The following is a 21,634-nucleotide window of genomic DNA, read 5'->3' on the forward strand; positions in this document are numbered from 1 at the left end:
CCCACAGAGACTGCTCAGAGCACGCTATTGCCCGTAACAAACGGGCTCATTGCGGCAGCCGCGTTATCTACCCTATGCTGCAGATGCATACAGTATAGTGCGATGTATAGTGCAACATCATGCTGGGTGCTCTGTCCGCCTTAACACCAGCGAAAACTCTGGCCATGCCGACTTAAATCACTTCTGTATATCTCCTAGAACCGTATCCCACATAGAAGATGCCACGTCATACTAAACAGACTGCCTAAATACTAATCATTATGCATATTTAGACCCCCAGAATGGAATGGGAATGTAATGATGGCATCAGTCGGATAGATGGAATAATAGAATGCGAGCTCGAAATTCCGGAGACGTTGTACTGAAATCGGCACGTAGTCCTGGAAAGCTATATGTTGATTTTGAGCTAGATAATCAAACCAGTAAATTTGTCATTTGGACTAAATCGCACTTGACCAATATATTGTATTTCTCCTACCAGCTCTTTCATCATCAGCCTGGTTACGCCCACTGCAGGGCAAAGGCCTCTCCATTACTTCTCCAACTACCCCGGTCATGTGCTAATTGTGGCCAGTTGTCCCAGCAGCAGCGGTGGCGTAGAGGTAGAGCATCCGCCTCACATGCAAGAGGACCGTGATTCGAATCCCGGTGCCGCGCAATTTTCCACCGCATTAAAAAAAAAAATCTGCGTGTTGATAAAATTGCATAAATGGGCCTGGAGTGCGGCCTGATCCCGGTGACCAGAACCAGTAACGCACTCCCTCACCAGAGCAGGATTGGCCACTCTGGTGCAGTACTTGGCCACAACCTCCTATATGAATACAATAATCAAACCGCGGTCCTCAGCCCCCAGCAGCCGCGACGCAACTGATCACGGCGGCGGTCAGACCTGTGACGCAGCAGAGGGTGCTAAGAACCAGCTCTTTCATTCTCTACCAAAAGGTGACTACCTCTGCTGCAGTAATTATAAACACTGTATTTTGCACATTCTACTCTTTTGAAGATATGGATATACCACTCTACATTAAAATAATGAAGCACACTTAAAGGGCAACTCTGGTGATTTTTTGACCATGTCAAGGTAAGGGACTAGTACTTAGGTTCCCAAGACTCCCCCTGTCACGCGTCTGAGAGTAGAAGTGTCTTCAAATTCGAAAATAATTTTAAATAAGTAAAAATGAGCAAAAATGAAACCAGAACCTGACCGAGCAGCCAAGCGAACCTCTTCATGTGATGTTGCGAGAGGCACATAGCAGGGAAGGCATGCATGGCAGTCTCGCCCGTGGAAAAAAAACAAAACCTGTGAACAGCAGATGCTCAGCAGATTTGTGACTGTGCCGGGCCTTCAGGTGACGATGTCAGCTGCACCAGCTCTTCGGATTTGTCCAACAGTGACAGCTACGGTTCCGACAAATAGCCATGAATCGCCATTAGCATTCGACCCGCCACCAGGACAGCCAGCACCCATGCACAACCTATCACACTGCAACATGAAGACCAAGGGTAGCCCTAACCAATGAATTTAAATGTGCTACTTCATATTTTATGTGTTTTACTCCTTGAGAAGGTGCTTCGCATACCCGCTACAAGATGTGGAGCACAACTTTCCGCATTTGTATCCTGCAAGAACGCCGTGACAGTCCAGAGCACCGTACGGTGCATTTGTTTACAATGGCACGTACAGCAACCACTCATCGTTTGCTTGAGATATGATGCTAACTGCTCATCAGTGACATCAATTAATGTCAGAACATATAAAAACACGTAGATTTTGTGCAAGTAAGCACCTTTGAATCGCCCTGAGTTGCGCTGTTATGAGCAACCACACAATTTCGAAAACAGCAAATGGAAGACCGTAGTATGGGGGCGTCGTTATGCTGCCTACTTATAATTTTTAGTATTATCTTCATGCAAACAATCAAGTGGAGACACGGGTTTTAGAGACCGAAATCTGTGTTCCGAAAAAGAGACACAGATTAGGACTTTGCGTGTAAGATCGTTCATTTAGAGAATGTGTAGTTTTCCCACGGGAACATCAATGCCAGCATTGACACTGTTGGCAGCTCAACAGTGTCAACAGTGGCGGTTGCTTGCACTGCTGCATCGAAGGGGCCTCCGCTTGCTGCGCACTTAGCATACGAGGCAATCAATGCACCTCAGAAGCTAAATAATGAGTTAGCATAACAATACGTAAAAATACACCCATGTACATAGTCACATTTAATATAGGGAAGTGCCGGCGAGTGTGACTAACCGCCTTCGAGAACGGCAACGTACGGATGTTGATAGCATGTCATGTCGTCACATCTAGCTTTATGCAGGTGCACTGTACGAGTTTATTTCAAATCCATATCGTCAAAACTCATCTACAGAAGTAATTGTCTTTATCATAATGGCTTAATTAGCTTCAGGTTCACCAGCAGTAGAAACACAAAATTGAGGCAACTGTCACAGGCTTGAACTCGCCTCAAACTGTGTGTGCTGATGGCGCGGGCTGAAGCTTGTGCACCTAACAACGCCACACCACTTGCCTCTCCTCTCTTGCCCATCCACAGAGAATGTAACTTCGTGCAACCTCTCACACCAAACACTAGGTCACTCTTCGACCCTGTCATCTGCCATTCATTAGCAGCATGCTCTGCGTATACCTCCCTTTATGTCATAACACAATGTGGCCAGTAGCTGAGGAGCAGGCAAGGCAGGTGTTTCAAGGGAATGAAATAAATTCATTTGTAAAAAATCTGCACAACTCTCAAGTCTGACGTTTTCAAGAAATGACAGAAGCGTGCACAAGAACACACTCAGCAAATTCCATTCAGATCCGCTGATTTTGAAATATCACCTGAGTTGCCCCTTAAAGACTACTTCTAGTTGTTAAAACATACGATTCGATTTAGCAAGAGTATACTTCACCTACGACACAAGGATGGAGGCCAAAACGAGATCACGAGCTGTTGCACACTGCACGAGTCTACAGTGGTTTCGAGCGCAAGCACTGTGAATGCATGCCATGTTTTTGGTACATTTTTTAGGATCCAGAAAGCGAGTTAAGAGGCGGTCAGAGAGGCATCCTGGAAAAAATAGTGCTTGTTAATATGCCAGAAGGTGTCAATAAAAAAAGATTGCCCTGCCAAACTTATCAATGCGTTTCGCTTTTTTGTTAGTCTTCAAAGTGACAGAACAATCTAGATGGATGCATGCCATACACAATGGCATAAGATTATTTTCTATTTTGCTTTACACGAACGACTTTCGAATGCATTACAGATTTTTGGAAGGGTGCACCTTATTTAGAATGCAAGCTCTGCTTGTGTCACAGCGTGCAATGAGGTCGTGAACTGCCTAACACGTGTGGAGTTGAAGTCAGTCAGTTTTTATTTGCAGAAAAATCACATCATCCTGCGGGCGGCAGATACTAAAGGCACGATTGCCTTACAAGGTCTCTGCCCCCGTAACAAAAGGAGCAATCTACAGCAGTACAGCAGAGAGCTGGTAAAAAATGAGAAGCGGCGTTATAAATAGTACATGAATACATCCTACATCATACATACATCCTATACAACATGGCTGTACTTAACCCTTTGAGGGCCGAATTATTTTGAAAAAAGCTTTCCCAGGTGGTCAAATTAGTTTATTGCGGATCTTGAATGTACAAAACGTATAAAGTCAGGAAAAAATACTAAAATATAATTAGGAACAGTATTTTGGTGTCGGCATCACTCAGAACTGCAAAATGTTCAATAGTATTTCCGAGCGTGGTACTCCTTGAAACACGGGTCTACGCACAGCGCCTTATCGCAGTCTGCACACCTAAAATGCGTGTCTGTTCTCTTGGAGCGAGGAGTTGTGTTGGCGCACACATGACATCTCTGCATGCGGCTGCCTTGGGCAGAGGTCTGATGCACCCTCTCGCTTAAGCGCGTTGCCGCAGAGAGCGAGAATACCTCGTGAGCGGTGGTGATAAACAAGCTAAGAGCAGTGCCAATTAAGATAGAAATCAACTTCCGCCGCCCCTGTGAGAGCGTGCCGACAAAAAGAAAAACCACGTTTCGCGCGCCTCCGTTGCGATCACGCGGTGGAACCGAAACCGCGTTGCCACTGAGAGCGAGAATACCTCGCGAACGGCGCTGATAAACAAGCTAAGAGCAGCGCCAATCAAGATAGAAATCAACTTCCACCGCCCTACAAGAGAGTGCCGACAAAGAAAATGACGTTTCGCGCGCCTCCGTTGTGATCACGCGGCGAAACTGAAACCGCCAAAGGGGCGTTGCCGCAGTCTGAGCGACGCGCTGAAGCTAGCTATCAGTCCTGTTTATCTCCCCAAGAAAGTAGCACAAATTTCAAATGCATCTTAGAGGTGGCAGCACCTCCCGGTGAGCATGCATTGTCATTATGGCGCGAAATTTCAAACGGAGGGTCGGAACCGTACCCGTACGGCAAAGACCTTGCGGGACAGAAAACCGCCGCCGTACATGTACGGCAAAAACCTTCAAAGGGTTAAGCACTATGGACAGTTTATTTTTAAAAATCACATTGAAGATTCACTCCTATCACAAAAATACTTAAATTAAAAGGAACTCAACAATCGAAATGGAAATTTACATTTATCATTGTTACTTAACAATTTCAACGAAAAACAATATCAACGGAAAACAAAATTGACCGCAGTTCACGTTTGAACGTTTTTCTGGGTAGGCAGAAATCCAAAATAGCACAGTTATTTAACATGTCTATTACCTGGTATTCCAGATCTTGTTTTCCATAATTTGTTCTGACTTTTTTATTTCTGCGTTTGGGGTTACGGGTATCATATTGTGCCAAGACAAGTGTGTAAATACTGTGGAGTTTGTTTATATTCGCTGTGCCACTATCCATAGACAGACTTTATTTGCAGGTAAAACATCGAATCTGGGAAGAAGTGGTTGCGTCGGCAATAAACTAATAGGGCCGGTGTGGTTCACAAAAATCTGGAGGAGACGTTTTTGCAGCAATTGTAGCCTATCATAGTTCCCTTTTGTCATTGTACTCCAGACCAGAATGCCATACAAAAGTTTAGAATAGAGCAAGGAGTATTATAGTGATTGGTTTAGCCAAAGAGGTAGAAGAGGAGCTATCTTTCTAATACATCCAACAGACTTCGCGAGTTTGGAGAACAGATGATTGACATGAGGGGTCCAAGACAACCCTTCACTAAAGCATACCCCAAGGAAATTTTGCACACTCACTTGTTCTAAGCTATGTCCTCTGTACTGTAAGTTAATAATTTTTTTATGCTTATTGATTGGCTTAAATATCATGTACTTTGTTTTTACTGCATTCAACTGAAGTTTGTTTTGTTGCAGCCATGTGGATAAACCATTTAAATACAGATTGGCTGATTGTTCAATGGCATGCAGTGTTCTACCTGTAAAGAATAAACTAGTGTCGTCTGCAAACATGGTTATTGTGGGTGTTCTTTGTAGTTCTGTAATGTCATTCACATGAGGAAAAGTAACAGGCCTAATATCGAACCCTGCGGGACACCTAGTTTAATGTCAAGCTGTTTTGAAGAACTACAGTCTATTTTAACAAACTGACGCCGAAACGATAAGTAGCTCTTGATAAGGTCCAATGTGATACCTCGAATTCCATAGCAATCTAATTTTATAGCTACGATTTCGTGGTCAACGGAATCAAGAGCTTTGAGCAGATCGAGAAATATTCCTAAGGTGAAGAGCTGATCTTCAAAATTTCTGATTATTTGCTGCTTGACGGCAAGAAGAGCGTCCCGAGTTGTCTTATTTTTCTGAAAACCATACTGTGAGGGTGATATTATATGATACTTGGTTAGATATTTTGACAGCCTCTTATTGATTGACAATTTGTAAATCTTTGAAAACACCGGTAGCACTGAGATTGGCCAGTAATTCGTAATATCATCAATTCTAAGTGAAGCTAACTTCAGCAGCCATAAGTCGGCAGTCGTAGACTATAGTACATAGTATTTGAAAAATGATGTCAGAAATTAATGTCATGTTTGGCTCAATTCTAAATTCAGGGAAAACTGCATAAACACGACGAGGAGTAATTTCATTTAGAAAGGCTCGAATTTGTTTTGACCGCTTTTGAAATTGTGGTGTTGAAGAAGCGTAGAGAGTGAGCCTTTGCTCTGTCTCTTTGCATTTTTCGATGCAAGAAGGAAAGGGCTTCTGAAGAGGGGGCCACAATTCCGGCTGTCATCACAAATTGACATCTTTTGGAGATATTTTGATTGCAAGAGCTGAATATATTTTGCATTAACATCACATATTCGTGACTAATCGACGCAGTTAACATATGCCTGTTGACGCCATTTGACAAGCAAGACAATAAAATTTATGCTATATATTCTCCTGCATTTCACTGTCTAGACCGCAGCTCCGCTCACACAGCAGAGTCGCAGGGTGAAATGAGGGAGCGAGAGGACCAGACAGTTGTGCTTCCACGGCCACATTTCTGGCCCTGCGCCAAGCTCTGTTGGCTGCACACTTCGACCTGTTCGCGGAATCTCGCGAAACCCCCTCTGAAAGTCGTGAAGGTCGCCCGAGAGTACTGCCCCAGCTGCATAGTGAGCGCACCATGCCACATGCTTACCTGACGGACTCCCTTTCCATCACAGCCTGCTAGCTGTTCTCTTCAACTGTGTCGCTGTTTTATTGTTTTCGCGACAATATGAGTGAGCCAAGTGGAAAACGGAAGCAAAAGACCATAACATCAGAACATAATGATGCTATCGTAACAGCTGTCGCGTCAGGTGCTAAAAAGGTGCATGCTGCAAACAGCGAGTTGTTTGCTCTTGTTTTAGCTACATCGCTATGCGAAGTTGCCTACCCTCCGTGCAACCATCGAAGCATCGAAGGCAGGACACGAGGAACGCCTGAAGCACACCAGACAAGGCAGGACTCTACTGGCCTACATGGGAAAGGATATATCAACTTTGCCACAACTGCCATCCGACATCTCACCGTGGGATGACATTGCTGTCGTCGACACTACACCAACGCCCCGAAACATGGGCGTTCAACAGCCCATCTGTTTTGGGAGTGCCAGCGACACGCTCAACAGCGGGACCACCACCTGAGGGCAGTGGGAGTGTCGTCCTACGAGGAGTGGATTAGACCGGCAACTGGCTCGATGGATTCAGACAGGGCCATTCTGGACTCACTCTTGGCTTTCGCCAAGGACGCGCAGCTTCTAGGACGGCTCTGAATACGCCTCCCCCTCCTATTCCTATTCCCCATTATAGGCCTTCGCACCATCCCTTAATGAATACATTTTGTCATCATCATCATTAAATTTTCATCGCACATTCCATAGTAGTTTGGTGGGCCGTGGAGCAGCAGTCTTCTTTGCATTTTGTGTTGTGCGCGACATTAGGCGTATAGTACTGCAGTAGAAGGCTACAGTGGGTATAACGAAGTAATAAATATAACTAAGTCATTTTCACTCCCCCTTCAACTTCATTATAACAAGGGTCGAGTGCAATTCAGGTTTTTCAGTACCAGCTATTCGGCAAGGCAGCACTCAGCCACGGTCAGGGAAGTCTGTGAGTGCTACCAAAGAAAGGTTTGCTTGAATACAGTAGACACCGTATTTACTCGCACAATGATCACTTTTTGTCGAAAAAATGCACGCAAATTCAGGAGTGCAATCATCACGCGGGATAAATTTTCCACAAATAGAAAAACAATTTCATCCCGCATTTTCTGCGGGATGACAGCAGGTCAACAAACAGGCGGCTGCTGCTTTAACAGTGCGGGACACCAAAACAAGAATGGCGGCCAGCGGAGCAAGCCAAACGCACCAAATACGATTTTTTTTTTCTTCTCGCGAGTACATTACGTGCGTCAGAACAGTTTCTTCCATATCGGTCAAGAATAATATTGTTAACATCGGGAAGTTTGTGGCAATAACATAGCCATGTCCACTTTGAGGGGACACAAACAGAGATGGGCGCGCTTAGCTGCTAGTGACATAGAAACACATGGCGGGCATGCTGCGAAAACCGCGGCATTTGTCTTCACTACTATCCCAATACGGCACGTTTCCACTAAGGGTGGGCGAATATCTTAGCTGTATTGCAAGCGTCGGCATATGAATAGGGTACACTTCTAACGTCACTTCTAGCCTCCCTTCTAACGTATCAGTGTAAACGTGGCTACTAACGTTGCCGCTTGCGATTTGTTGTGCGCCCATGAGTGCAGACGAGAGGAACCGAAAGGGGCCTTTTTGTTGTTGCTGCTGAGCACAACCATTATAAAGCTTACAAATAATAAAGCCAAGGCAAGTTTGGTTGTAGCTTTTCTTTTTCGTGGGAGTGCGGAATGTGATGGAAGGAATGAAATGGGGCATCTGCTTAAGAATGTTTGGTGTGTACAGACCGCTTGGTATGTCTTGAAAAGTCATTTTCATAGCATTCGATGGCATACGACAGATGGTAAGCGCAATCATCATTAGCTAGACTAGGCACATGACGTATCGCTGCGGCAAGTTTCGGGGGGGGGGGGCAATCATTACGTGGGAAAGAAAAAAAATTGAATTTTGATGACAAAATTGCAGGGGTGCGATCATTACGAGAGTGTGTCATTATGCAAGTAAATACAGTATCAGAAATATTAAAGGCAGAAATGTGCTGCAGAGATAACAGGCCACAAACATGTTGTATGTGCAAAAAAAATTGCACACTGCATTATTAGCAACACTGTTAATACTTCAAAAATGTGTTTATGGTTATGAGTCATGCAAGGAGAGTACATGTAGTAAACAATAACAAATTACAGAGAAAGCATTTCATTTACCACAATTGGAGGAACGGTTCAGTTCAGCCCCTCCAGGAGTGGGCCAGCTCTCACTATACCGAGGACAATTAGTGGAATTAATGGCGATTTCCGCCCTCCTGAATAAAGTGGGAATAAAATGGAGGGCCCCGCTCCGCAATTCCGGTGCCAAACCACCAAAGACGGCAGTATGGCGACCTCAGAGCAGCCTCCAACCCAGACAAAGCATCCGAATGGAACATGAAGTGGCTGGCTGGAGAAACGGCCCCAGGACGCACAGATGTAGCGAGTGTGCGACAGCGTGTCAGTGCTCACCAGCAATTGCATGCAGTGGAGCACAAAAACAAAGTGAACACAATGCTAGCACTAATTAACTGTTAGATCGCCAGGCAAGATTCTATCAGTTCTCATGCGTCCCTGAAGGAGTGCACGTAGGCAACATTGCCAGTTGGTCTGCCCGTAAACAAAGCAATTGCATGCTTACAGGAGAGCCATGCAGGCAAGCATCTCATGGTAATGCTTTTGGTGATGAACAAGTTAGAAATCATTTTTCCAAATGATCGTAACTCAAAACTTGCACAAGAAATTACAATCATAAAAGGCACAAGCGTGGATATGAATTCGTAGCAGTAAACTAGGCGAGGCCGGCATGGCCCCAAACTGATGCGGTGGCCGCCATGCATAGAGCTGTGCAAAAAATCAGTTTTGGCTGAAGCAGAGCAGCAGTACAAAATTTTTTTTCTAGAAGTCACAGAAGGTTCCAGCACCTCCAGTGTGATATTAGGCAGAGCTTCATTCCAAAAGGCGTGTTTCTTGCGGCTGTTCGTTTAACCACCGCCATACACGTACAGCCATGACCACTTGACACAGTAAACCCTCGTTAATTCTGATATCTCAAAATCTCAATTAAGTTGAAACGAGTTTTAAATTAAAACTCGTTTCACTGAGTGCAGGCGCAATGTTATCTATCAGATACCGCTCAGCTGTGGAAAATCCCATATAGGTCAAACAGGACAGTGCTTCAAGGAAAGAGCTCGTCAGCACAGCAGTAGCCTAAAGAATGGCTATGCGAGTCATTTAGCCGGACACTGTAGCAAGTGCCACTGCACCCCCGTATTTGAAAAGACAAAATTCATAGGAAAAGGAAAGGGTAAGAGGTAAAGGGAAATAGTAGATGCCTTTCACATTAGAAAGGAGGGAGATAAATGTGTAAGCACTCCCTCGCTTGCCTTGTCGGGAAAAGAAATTACATTTTTGGAAGAAAGATTATAATGTTGCTGATTTGCAGGTGTTTTTGCGACTGGTATGCGCATGCCTATGCTGAAAAAGGTATAAATGCCTGGTGAATTTCAAATAATCTTCCAGATGGCAGTCAGCGCTTGTCTGTGGTATTTGTTTCCTTGTGTCATTGTCTTTTTCGTGCTGTTTAACCCCAGTTCAAAGTATGAACCAAGCAGCCCTCATCAAGATCTTACTATTACTGTTCTCGTGGAACCTGGAATTTCAGACCATAATTTAGTATCTTTAACTGGACTAAAGAAGCTGTTGAAAATAGGAAAATGTCTTCTTCGGCTGTAATTATAGATTACAATGCTGGCGACACAGGCTTAATTGATTATTCGCACACGCATATTGACTCTGTCAGTCATGATGTTGAGCATTTGTGGCAAATTTTTCGCTCAACTACAGAATATTGCGTTGGTAATTTCATTCCTACAAAAAAAATTTACAAATGTCGCAGAAATCCTTGGATCAGTAGAGTTATAATACAGATGAACCGGCAAATAAGACGCCTCAGAAAAGAGCACAAAAGCGCAATAAACTAGTTTTAGAAACAAAGAAGCAACCAGTCTGAGTGTACCAACGAATGAATCCGGGCCGCCGTGCACTCGAAAATAGTACAAATTTTAAATCCAGGCCAGAGGTCACGTGAAAGATTGATGATGCTGAACGCTATTTGCGTTTATAATGACGAAGAAACAATAAACTTACTAACAAAGAGTACACTATCTAATTAGCAATGATAATTCTGCCCTGTTCTTTATGTAACAAAAATGCTTCGGTAATTGTAAGAGAAAGTTTGTAAGATAAAATTGCGCTTATTACGACGCCTCTACCGGGAAATGTTGAAACTAACGTAAGCACCCCGAAGTGATTCTACTACGCTGGTTTTGTTAGCAGCGGCGCGGTCGATTTTTTCGCCCTCTGTGGCCATTTGTTGAACTTGAGAGTGTGCTACCCCTGCTACTATCGCGAGAAAGAGGCACGCGACGGGCGCCACCGTGCCGCTTTGCTTGTCGCTTTTTTTTTTCTTTCTTTCACGGAACGACTGTGGCCGACGCGCCTGAAGCAGCTAGCACCATCTTGTGGTGCGCTGCGCCTACTCAGCTATTCTCCGGTGCGCGGGCGGGGCAGGAAGCGCTGCGCGGTAATGGCGGCAGATATGAACTTACGGAGGTAAACATCGCCTTGTCTCGACATCGTTCCAGGGAACTAAGCAACGCAAATGTTACGATTACTTGGCACGGAAAACACCGTCCAGACGGCAAAATTTTGATCGTTATGTCCGATATGCGATGAATAACCTATCGTTATAAATGGTTTTTTTCCCCATAGACCTAATGCAGAAAATGACACTCTCATGTCGGCCCATCGTTATAACCAATATACTGTTATATGTGGTATCGTTATAAGTGGACTGCACTGTATGAACACCCTTTTCAGTTAAAAGGGCCCTGAAACACTTCAACTAATCACAGAAAGGCCTCACCACTAAAGGAGCTGGCCCCTCAAATTTCCTACTGCAAAAATGTTTCAACTCTTTCAAGTAGACATAAGTGCTGCTAGACGTCATCACACCAATGAGCGGCTTCCTTTTGAAGTAACTCGAGAAGCAGTTGGCAAAGAATGAACGCTTTATTAAAGGTTAGTGTGGCTTTTATAGTCAATCTTGTGACGTCACCGCAGCCACTGCCGATTCACAAGAGGCATGGCCGGTGAATCTAACAAAACAAACACGTGTCAGCGGCGCATGCTGATTCACAACACCTTTTGTCTCCGCTAGTGTGCTGGAAGCTACACAGAGGAGGTGGCAAGGGTGGAAAGGTGGCTTCTCCCAAAAGTTGAGCGCCTCACCAGTGGGAGGGCTCGTCGCAGCACCCGAAGGCAGTCGTGGCATCTACTTTACACAACATGTTGCTGTTATACTATGTTGGCTAAATCGGCAATGTTTTCTTACTATGTTCAAAAAGCGTTTCAGGGACCCTTTAAGGCAAGTGATGGTACACAAGTGCATACATGATTGTGCTTCTTAGTCTGCAAGACTTAAAAAACTTCTTTGGCAATTTGCCTTTTGCCCTGGCCAAGAATCGTTACGAAGCTAAATAGTGAAACACAACCACATTTACTGAAATGATGGGCTAAATGACCATCCTCTCCTGAGGCTACCTTATCTTTGTGTTCTCTCAGCCTCTGGTTTATGTAATGCTCAGCTCAACCAGTACAAACCTTTCCTCAAGTCACACGTACGGCTGAACTTTATTGATATGATCCTGTTACGTACAATTTGCAGGCGCCAACGTTCGCGATCGCGAACTCAAAGAATGACCCAATAGAGTTACATTTACTATTATTTCTTTTAATTATGGAATTTTACGTGCCAAAATGACTTTCTGATTATGAGGCACGCCGTAGTGGGGGACTTCGGAAATTTAGACCACCTGGGGTTTTTTAACGTGCACCTAAATCTAAGTACACGGGTGTTTTCGCATTTCGCCCCCATTTAAATGCGGCTGCCGTGGCCAGGATTCGATCCCGCGACCTCGTGCTTAGGAGCTCAACACCATAGTCACTAAGCAACCGTGGCGGGTCCCGACCCCCCTTACGTTTATATTTTACTGGTTCATACGTTCCCGGAAAACAATTTTTCGGCACCAACGTTCAGCACATCGCTAAACTGCGATCACATGATAGGTTTTCCGGCCGCTATAGATCCCATGCAAACAAGAAAAGGCACGAGGCGTGTGCGATTGAGAACAGTAGCCGCCTGCTGCATCAGCTTCCATGCAATACTTGCCGGCCCTTCTCACGTAAAAATGCTGGCACACACTCAGTTTCTTATTCCAGTACCAGCAAATCTCTGCCCGGGTCACCGCACACCGCATTCACAGCTATTGCTGCCAAACCTATTGCGATAAGCACCTTCACCTATCTGTTTTACAGGGCATGAAGTACAGTGCTGTTGATAGCGTCCTTCACGCCTTTAGTAGGTGATAATCCAAACGTGCTGCTGTTCTCTGCTGCAGGCAATGCGCAGCTCAATCTCGTTTCGGTGTCCAATCGCCCTCTTAAAACACTATGCAATAGGAAAACAAAACATGCCTCACGCCAACCCCCGAAGCCCTACCAGCTTAATGCGCGTCTCATGCGCAACGATTCGTATTACATAGCTGTCAACTACAGTTGAGTGTCGAATTTGTAGTCACTTCGGATCATAAGTTTTTTTTTTCTTTTGGTTAGTACACTTTCTTTCTCGTCTTTCTTTCCAGAACGTATGACTGAGGTTCTACTGTATTTTGTATACAGTCGATCCCAGATATAAGGAACTCGAAGGGGATCGCGAAATACAGTCAAACCCGGCTATATCGAACTCGCAAAAAAACGCCTATCAGTTCGATATAGAGCATAATTCGATATAAGCCTGCTAAATAATTGGATGTCATAAAAGCACATACCATTTATAAAATCACTTTATTAATGAAACTAGCTTAGTTTGGCATAAATTAGTCCTGCATTTTCTTCTGCTTGGGCAATTTCACTGCCTGCGACGCACGCACTTCCCCACATTGTCTAAGGAGTCGGCGCAGCTGAGGCCGCAACCTTCCGCATTCGCGCAGAAGCACCGGACTAATGCGAGTGCACCAATCACTTCGGAGGATATGGGCAAAGGACCGTAGTTGCTTTCCTCAATGTGCCTACTGTCATTTGTGCTCGGTACGATGTCGGCGACGTAGTCTTCGTTTCCGGGCTCTACCGTGGTCGCGACACCATCATCTGCACTCACAAACTCGTCCACCGTTGATTCGAATGTCCCAGAAATTTCGACAGCTCGCTCCAAACTTCGGCAACACCGGCAACGGCTTCGTCGCATTCATCAGAATTTACAGTCCTCACCGAGCACGCGGAAACCGGCACGTATGAAGAACCCCTCGTACACGGCCGTGCGTATGCGTCGGGCGCCATGGGCACCGGGTTGAGAGTCTGGCCACTTTAGCCCTAATCGTGCCGAGAGTGCTCCTCGGAATCTTGCACGCTGCGGGGACATCCAACTTCTGATCGCGTTCGATGCGATTTATGATTTCGAGCTTCACGACGAAAGGCGAATTCTGCCGCTTCATCACGGCAACACTGCGGGAGAAGGCCCACAAGGCGCAAACACGATAAACCAGAGAAGCAGCCAAACAACTCGCACTTTCCCCATCTTGCACGGAGAGCACATGAGCTTCTGATTGGCTGCCTGAGCAAGCGCTGTAGGCGGGCCAGGATCATCTTTTGCTGGGGAGTGTCGCTAGATAGTGATCTAAAGAAAGGAAGGACGCTTGATTCTGCAACCCGTGTGGAAGCACGGCGAAGCGTCGTCAGGGGAGAGGGGGTGGCAAGTGAAAGATGATAGAAAAAGAGGGAGGATGTGGCCTAATGGACTCCACTATGCGCGACACGGGGAGTGTCGACAGCTCGCCCGAACAGCCCGAGGCAGCACGGTCACGGTAGGGAGAGCGGTTGGATGGAGCCGCGCCGCCGGGTTTCCCCGCTACCGCGAGGGAAAGCCAACTTCTGGGGGCACTTTTCCGCCGCTTGACGTTCGATATATCGGGAGTCACTGCAATATTTGTTCGATGTAAGTGTAATTTTTGCTATATATACTCATTGTAACTATACCGTGACCAGAAATTGTTCGATATATAGAATAATTCGATGTAAACGGGTTCGATATAGTCGGGTTCGACTGTAGTTCCATATACCGGTATTTCGGCGATTATCTGAGAACACCGCACGTCTCGGACAGTTTCCCCAAGATTGTGAGAAGCAAGAACTTATCAATTCGCTTCTCCAAGGCCACTTCGAAAGCACAAAAGTTGAGTTATTTTTTGCTCACAAACGTTGCAAGTCGCTTGCACCACGGCCTTTGTAATGCCAACCTCAAAATTATGAGTCACCCGGACACAAGACTGCAGTGCACATGTTCAAGTACTTGCTCCACATTTTTATTTCAGATAACATTAAATGGACACACTGAGGAAGCAAACTAGCCAGTATGGATACGAGCTGTGACGTGATTGGAGCACTTCAACATGAATCCATCGTGAACATGCCCTGCCGCTTGTCCATTACAATACCAACAATACGCTTTAAGGGAGGACGCGGCTTTCGCATCGCGAAAAATGGCCAAAAAAATCTAATTTTTGAAAATCAGATTTTCAATTTCTATTACTTTCTTTATCTGATTCCGAAACATCATCACTGTAAACAACGTAGAAGTGCTCTAAAAAATTTGTTTTATCAGCCAAGGTGGCGAAAAATTTCGTGGAAATCAAGAAAGAACAGCATTTTTCAAGCCACAATATCTCCGGAATGGTGCAACCAAGTGCCGCCATCTTGGTCTTGTTGGAAAGCGCATTTCTCCATCTTCAAATCTGCCACTTCAGCTACCTTCTTCACACAGAAACAAGCACACAAAAAGCAAATGATTGAAGGTCATTCCGGAGTCTGCGGTTGGCCGTGCCCGCCACGTGACTCCAGCGCGGTTCGCCATTGGTCCGGTGCTCGTGTCGTCTGCTCGGCCCTTTGCACCTCGAAAGTCTGGATGTTTCCACTCGCCGTAATCTCGATGTGTCAAAACGGGTGCTACACGGACATAGCAGTAGCGTGGCCGATCCCTACGTTTGTAGACGTGTCAGAGCCACGGCTAAGCATACCGAGCATCGGCGACGTGGACATCGCAACCAAGATTCGTGCACGGAATCCGGACACGCAGCTAAGCCTTTCAGCACTTGGTGTTTCGGAATTCGTGACCAAGCACATCGCGCACGCAATCCTCGGATCCACCGCTAAGCATTTCGCGCATAGGAGTCTCCAACTCGGCGATCAAGCACATCGCGCGCGAGCATCTCGGACCCTCGCCTAAGCATTTTGTGCATTGGCGCATCCAATTGCGCGACTACGTATATCGGGCGTCGACTCCTCGCGCCCGCATCTATAGTCAGATACAACTTTAGAAAAAAGGGGAGGCCCCGCTGGCCCCGCCCAGACGACCGAAGCGCGACAGCCGATTGCCTCTGCGACTAAAATAATCCCGCTAAAAAATCGTGCTTCTGAAACGCGCAATTCTCGTTATAAACAAAGACTTTTGTATTTTGATGACTGGTTTAGTAGAGCTCTCATGTGCTACAGCACATGCCGGATCACGACAAAAAAATAACCCCGTGCCTTCCACAATGCTTCCTGTCGTCTGCTCTTTCGCTTCATTGCAAGTGACAAAAGTAGAAAGAGCAGCTCTGCATGGCTTTTGCGCTTGTTTACATGTACACGGCACGTTTACTACTCTTTTTCCTAGCTTAAAATGAATCAGTTGCTATTGGACAAGTACTTATATAAAACAATGCATTTATCGCAACCATTACAAACCTGGGGCGTGAATACTCGAGGCAGGAAAGGTACAAAAATGCTTCATTCATCGTATTAAATAAACACTCATGGTGTTAAATAGCATAAAATTTATATTTTTTGGTTTTGTGTTTCACAAATTTCTTCCTTTTTTTTTGCGAGCCTGAAATCTCGCCAGTTCGCGCAAGGCATTCCGTGTGAGTTTTCCGACATGGAGCCCAACGAGGTGACATCAGAATGTGATTCTTTGTTGCCAAATGAGCCTTGTGTAGCCTCGATGTCCACACCACCAAGGATCCTCGACAAGAACAAGAGTGGCCACATCCTGAACAGCGATTCATTCACACAACATGATCCTCCACTGCTACACATATTGGCGTAACAGGGAGCCTGAACACAGCGTGGAGGCCACGACCAAGTTTGTCGCCGAAATGCTCGGTGTCAGCGAAAGCACAGTGTTCCAGGTGAGGAGGGAGGACAAAGCATCGCATATTTCGGGTGGCAAACTGTCGACGCCCTCGCAAAAGCGTCCACGAAATGCAGAGAAAAGAAGACGCAGCACGAAGTACGACAGCTTCACGTTGTGCGCGCTGAGGACATGTGTGCACGATTTCTTTCGCCGCAACGAGATACCGACGGTCGAGAAGATAACTAACGAGTTCTCGAAGCGTATGGATCTTCTCATCACTGAAGTGGTGTACTGTGCGTCGTCTGCTTGTCGAGATCGGATTCAAGCACGAGAAGAGGAGCCGCAATTCACTGCTTATCGACCGGGATAACATAGCTGAATGGCAGAATCGCTACCTTCGCGACGTGGAACGCTACCGGGCGGAAGGCCGAAAGATCTTTATCCTGGACGAGACATGGGTGACGGCGGGACACAGTCGGTCGATCGTGTGGACAGACACCGTGGTGCAGAAGCGCGGACGCCTATATGCGCGAGCAAATGGTCTGTCGACGGGTTTGAAACAACCTTCTGGGAAAGGCCAGCGCCTGATTGTGACGCACATCGGCAGCGAGGATGGCTTCGTCGATAGGTGCTTAAATATATTCCGAGGCCAAAAAACGGGCGACTACCACGAAGAAATTGACAGCAATCGCTTCGAGGGATGGTTTAATAATGTTCTGCAGAAGTTGCCTGCTGGTAGCGTAATTTTTTTGGACAATGCACCTTATCATTCCCGGCGAGAAGAGAAATTACCGACGACAGCTTGGAAGAAGGAAAAAATACAGGAGTGGCTCAAATGCAAAAACATCACCTACAGCGAAAGGATGGTTAAAAAGTTCAGTTGGTAGCATCTGTAAAGCCAGGCTTTCTGAGCTACATCGCAGCTCAGACAATGCAGCTAAAAGGGCCGGTTGCATTGTACTCAGGCTCCCATCGTACGGCTGCGAATTTAATCCTATTGAGCTCGTGTGGGCAAAGGTGAAAAATGGCATCGCTGCGGACAACAGATTTCAAGCTGTCCACGGTCGAAGACGTCTTGAGGGAAAAAATCAAGCATGTAACGGCGGAAGACTGGAAAAAGAACATTCACCACGTGATGGATCTGGAGGCAAAGTTCAGGCTTGATACATCTAGGAGTGACCATATCCAACCCATCATCATCCAGCTGGGTGAAGGTGACAGTGAAGAAAGCGACTCCTACTGCGAGCTGTCCGGCATTGAGCCACTCAATGAAGAATAACAGCTTCTTATTAACGAAAGAACAGCCCTTATTAGGGCTACCCAAATTTTGCTGGTGGGTTCGCAGTAGCCCAGCATTCTCCCGTGACCTCTCAAATAAATAAGCAGTTCATTTGGTGACACATTCCTTTTAATGGAAGCTCAATTCTGAAAAAGCAATGTCCTGCACAGATCGTGCTCAATATAAGTATTGGCATGGAAATGTGCTGAAATGCTGGAAAATCTCAATGCAAATACAATTATTAACCCTGAATAAATATGTGGGGCCCAAAATGCTCGTTCGGGCAGCCATTATCCAGCTTCACACGAAAAAGCAGTAGTCAACGTGAAATTGACAGCCACTCTTAGCAGCCTGCACGCGAAAGCACATTCATGTGTTTGCATTGTTTATTTTGGTTATCTGGCCCAGGCAAGTAATGCGAAGACAACAATTATCAAGCATCATTAGCTTAGTGAGGCCCAAAATACTCATTCGGGTAGCCATTCATAGCAGTACACTCTAAGAAAAGTTTACACCCTTTGGAGTGCCCCTTCTGCCGCACAACAATAATCGTTATCTGCCTTGATGAGTTTCCTTTCTTGAAAACGCCGCGGCCGCTACTTACCTGTCAGGAGTGCTATCATGCTGATAACGCGCATGCCGTTCGTTACTGGAAAGTACCGGGCTCGCAGCGTTAAAGAAAGGAAACGCACCAAAGCAGATGATTATTGTTGTGTGGCAGAAGGGGCACTCCAAAGGGTGTAAACTTTTCTTAGAGTGCAGTCGAGGGCACAATTGAAAGACACCATTAGCAGTCTGCACGTCAAAGCGCAGTCATGCTGTCGCCACTGTTGGCAGCTTGCATGAAAAAGCACGTTCATGTGGTGGCATTGTTTAACCTGGTTATCTGATCCAGGCAAGTAATGCAAATAAGACAACAATTATCAAGCATCATTACCTTAGTGAGGCCCAAAATGCTCATTCGGTTAACTATTCATAGCAGAAGTCAAGGGCATGCTTGAAAGGCACCATTAGCAGTCTGCACGTCACAGCGCGGTCAATCTGTCACCACTGTTGGTGAAACGGCAGCAATCAACGCGAAAATGACAGCCACTGTTGGCAGCTTGCATGCAAAAACACATTCATGTGGTGGCATTGCTTATTTTGGTTACCTGGCCCAGGCAAGTTTTGCAAATAAGAACAATTATCAAACATCATTAGCTTAGTTAGGCCCAATATACTCATTCGGGTAACTATTCATAGCAGTAGTCAAGGGCACGCTTGAAAGGCACCGTTCACAGCCTGCACATCAAATCACAGTCATGCCACAGCCATTGTTGTATTAGTTTATCTGAGTGGGCAAGTAACACCAATGTAAGCACAATTATTCACCCTGAATAGCTCTGCTAGCATTGTTTGTACTAAAAAATGCTGAGTGAAGTTGAATGTGTTTTATTGAGGCAATTATTTAATTCACAAGCCATCGGCATAGTGATGGACAGCCAGGTTCAGACAATGACATTTGTGAAGTAATAAATGGTGACAGTTGCAAAAGCTCTCAGTGCACTGCTTCGCTGGGCTCCATTCACAGAAAAATGTCTTTGCAACGACGAAAGCGTCAGACAGGAAATGACTCCCCACTGCACAATGTTATTCGTGTTGAAAACTTTTACCATCATATGTGATGGGCAGCGAAACAGTCTGTTTACTAAGACTGAATGCATGAAAAATGCAACAGCATAGAAAGATGTTGCTTTGCAATATGCAGCCTTTCATGTGCACTTCTGGCGAGCTGCCACATGTACTGATGCATAAACATGAACAGAGGTAAGAGCCAAAGTTGCTGTGCAACCCACATGACGCTTTTAATAAGAAAATGTATCTCTAAACCTCTCTGTTTTCATAGGCGATCAAAATTTGTTTTGAGCAAGTTGGTTAATCACAGTGAAGCAACAACACAAGAAGGAAGGACAGAAAACACAGCGAGTAGGCAGATCGAGAAGACAAGGTAGACCAGTGAGAAAGGTTTTAATGAGATGGAAGAGGCCAGCCCTGCAGTGTACAGGAGTTAGTGCTTTGAATGAGATTCGTTAATGAAAATGTGTAAAGACTTTGCGGAAAGAAAACTAGCAAAAACAAATGATAATATAAAATAAAAGGACAGAAATAAGAGTATGCGCAAACATGCATGGAATCAGGTACACAAACGCGAAAACTAAGAAAAACTCAAATATAAAGAAATGTGGGAAATAAAAAAAAAATAACAAACGCAAGAAAACATACACTTACAAACAGACCTGGATAGAAGTATTATAGGAGCGGGTTCACAAGCTGCTGTGCCTACCTTCTCGTATGTTCTTTTTTTTTAACCGTTCTCTTAACACTGTCTTGGGAATTTTTAATTGCAACATATCACAAGAATTGAAAAGCTGCGCGAAGTTATGTTGTGGGAAACCATATCGAGCGCTGGCAACACAACTTATGCGTGACTGTGCCACACCACGCATTCTACAGCTTGCGCGCGCGGTGAGCACTGGTGGAAAGCAATCAATCGACGGTGCCACACAACGCTCGAACACCGCCGTTAGACGCTCGGCTATCTCACTGCTAAGAACGATTGTTCACGCTAAGTTGACGACGACAAATCTTTGGGTTGGAGGCTTCTTTTGCAAATATTTTCTGTTGAGACGCTCGTAGGTTTGTATCATGCGCGCACGCTTTTCTCATTTCTCCTGAGAATGGTTTTGCTCCATCACTTCACCCCGTCCGACGAGAAACGCAGCGACACAGTACACAAACACACCCACCGCTGACAGTGGGCACCAGACTTTGGCAAACGTTTCTCGTCGTAACTTCACTCGGGAGCGAAATAAAACAGACATGGAACAAACAAGCAGGATGTGTGTTTGCAGCGGTTGCCGTGGGATCCTGTTTTCAGGCAAAGCGTAGTGCAGCGTTAGCGATGCTCGCTTCAATGTTTCTTCGCCGGATCATGGCTTGGAATAAACGCACGCAGCACAAATGCTGCATCGTAAGCTCGCAGTAATATTTCCGGCATCATAGACACTCGCAAACAGTTTGGGAATTCACTGTGACGAGGCGTTGACGCGCACAGCTGACACGACTTCGCCCAGTTCGAAGCCCGGGCGGCCATCTTCTCCGACGGCGGGGTCACCGGCCGTCTGGCGCATGACGTCGGTCCAGAGTGCGCGCCCATTGGTGGATGTTCGTGTGCATCCGCCTCGGAGGAGTAAACGCCCCCTTTTTTCTAAAGTTGTATCCGACTATAGGTATTTCATGCATCGGTACCTCGGACTGCACGGCTAGGTACTTCGCGTGTCGGCACCACAAACTGTGCGAATCAAATGGCAGAGACCAAAAAAGTCACCTGTAAGCAAAGACAGCAAAAACTACAATCCTGGTGCATTTTGAGAGATGTGAACTGCCCCAAAAACTTTGAGAGACATTTTCTCAAAAGTGTGTTTTGGGCATTATGTGTTGTTTGTGGAA

The 21,634-nt window shown here is 45.7% G+C and overlaps 1 protein-coding gene across 6 annotated transcripts in view; it reads right to left on the reverse strand.

Annotated features, from left to right (window-relative positions):
- Nucleotides 1-21,634, reverse strand: part of Wdr33 (WD repeat domain 33) — a 189,884-nt gene that overhangs the window by 144,598 nt on the left and 23,652 nt on the right. The gene's annotated exons all lie outside the window — the stretch shown is intronic.

This window comes from Dermacentor andersoni, chromosome 3, assembly GCF_023375885.2.
Source record: "Dermacentor andersoni chromosome 3, qqDerAnde1_hic_scaffold, whole genome shotgun sequence".
Taxonomy (NCBI): Eukaryota; Metazoa; Arthropoda; class Arachnida; order Ixodida; family Ixodidae; genus Dermacentor; species Dermacentor andersoni.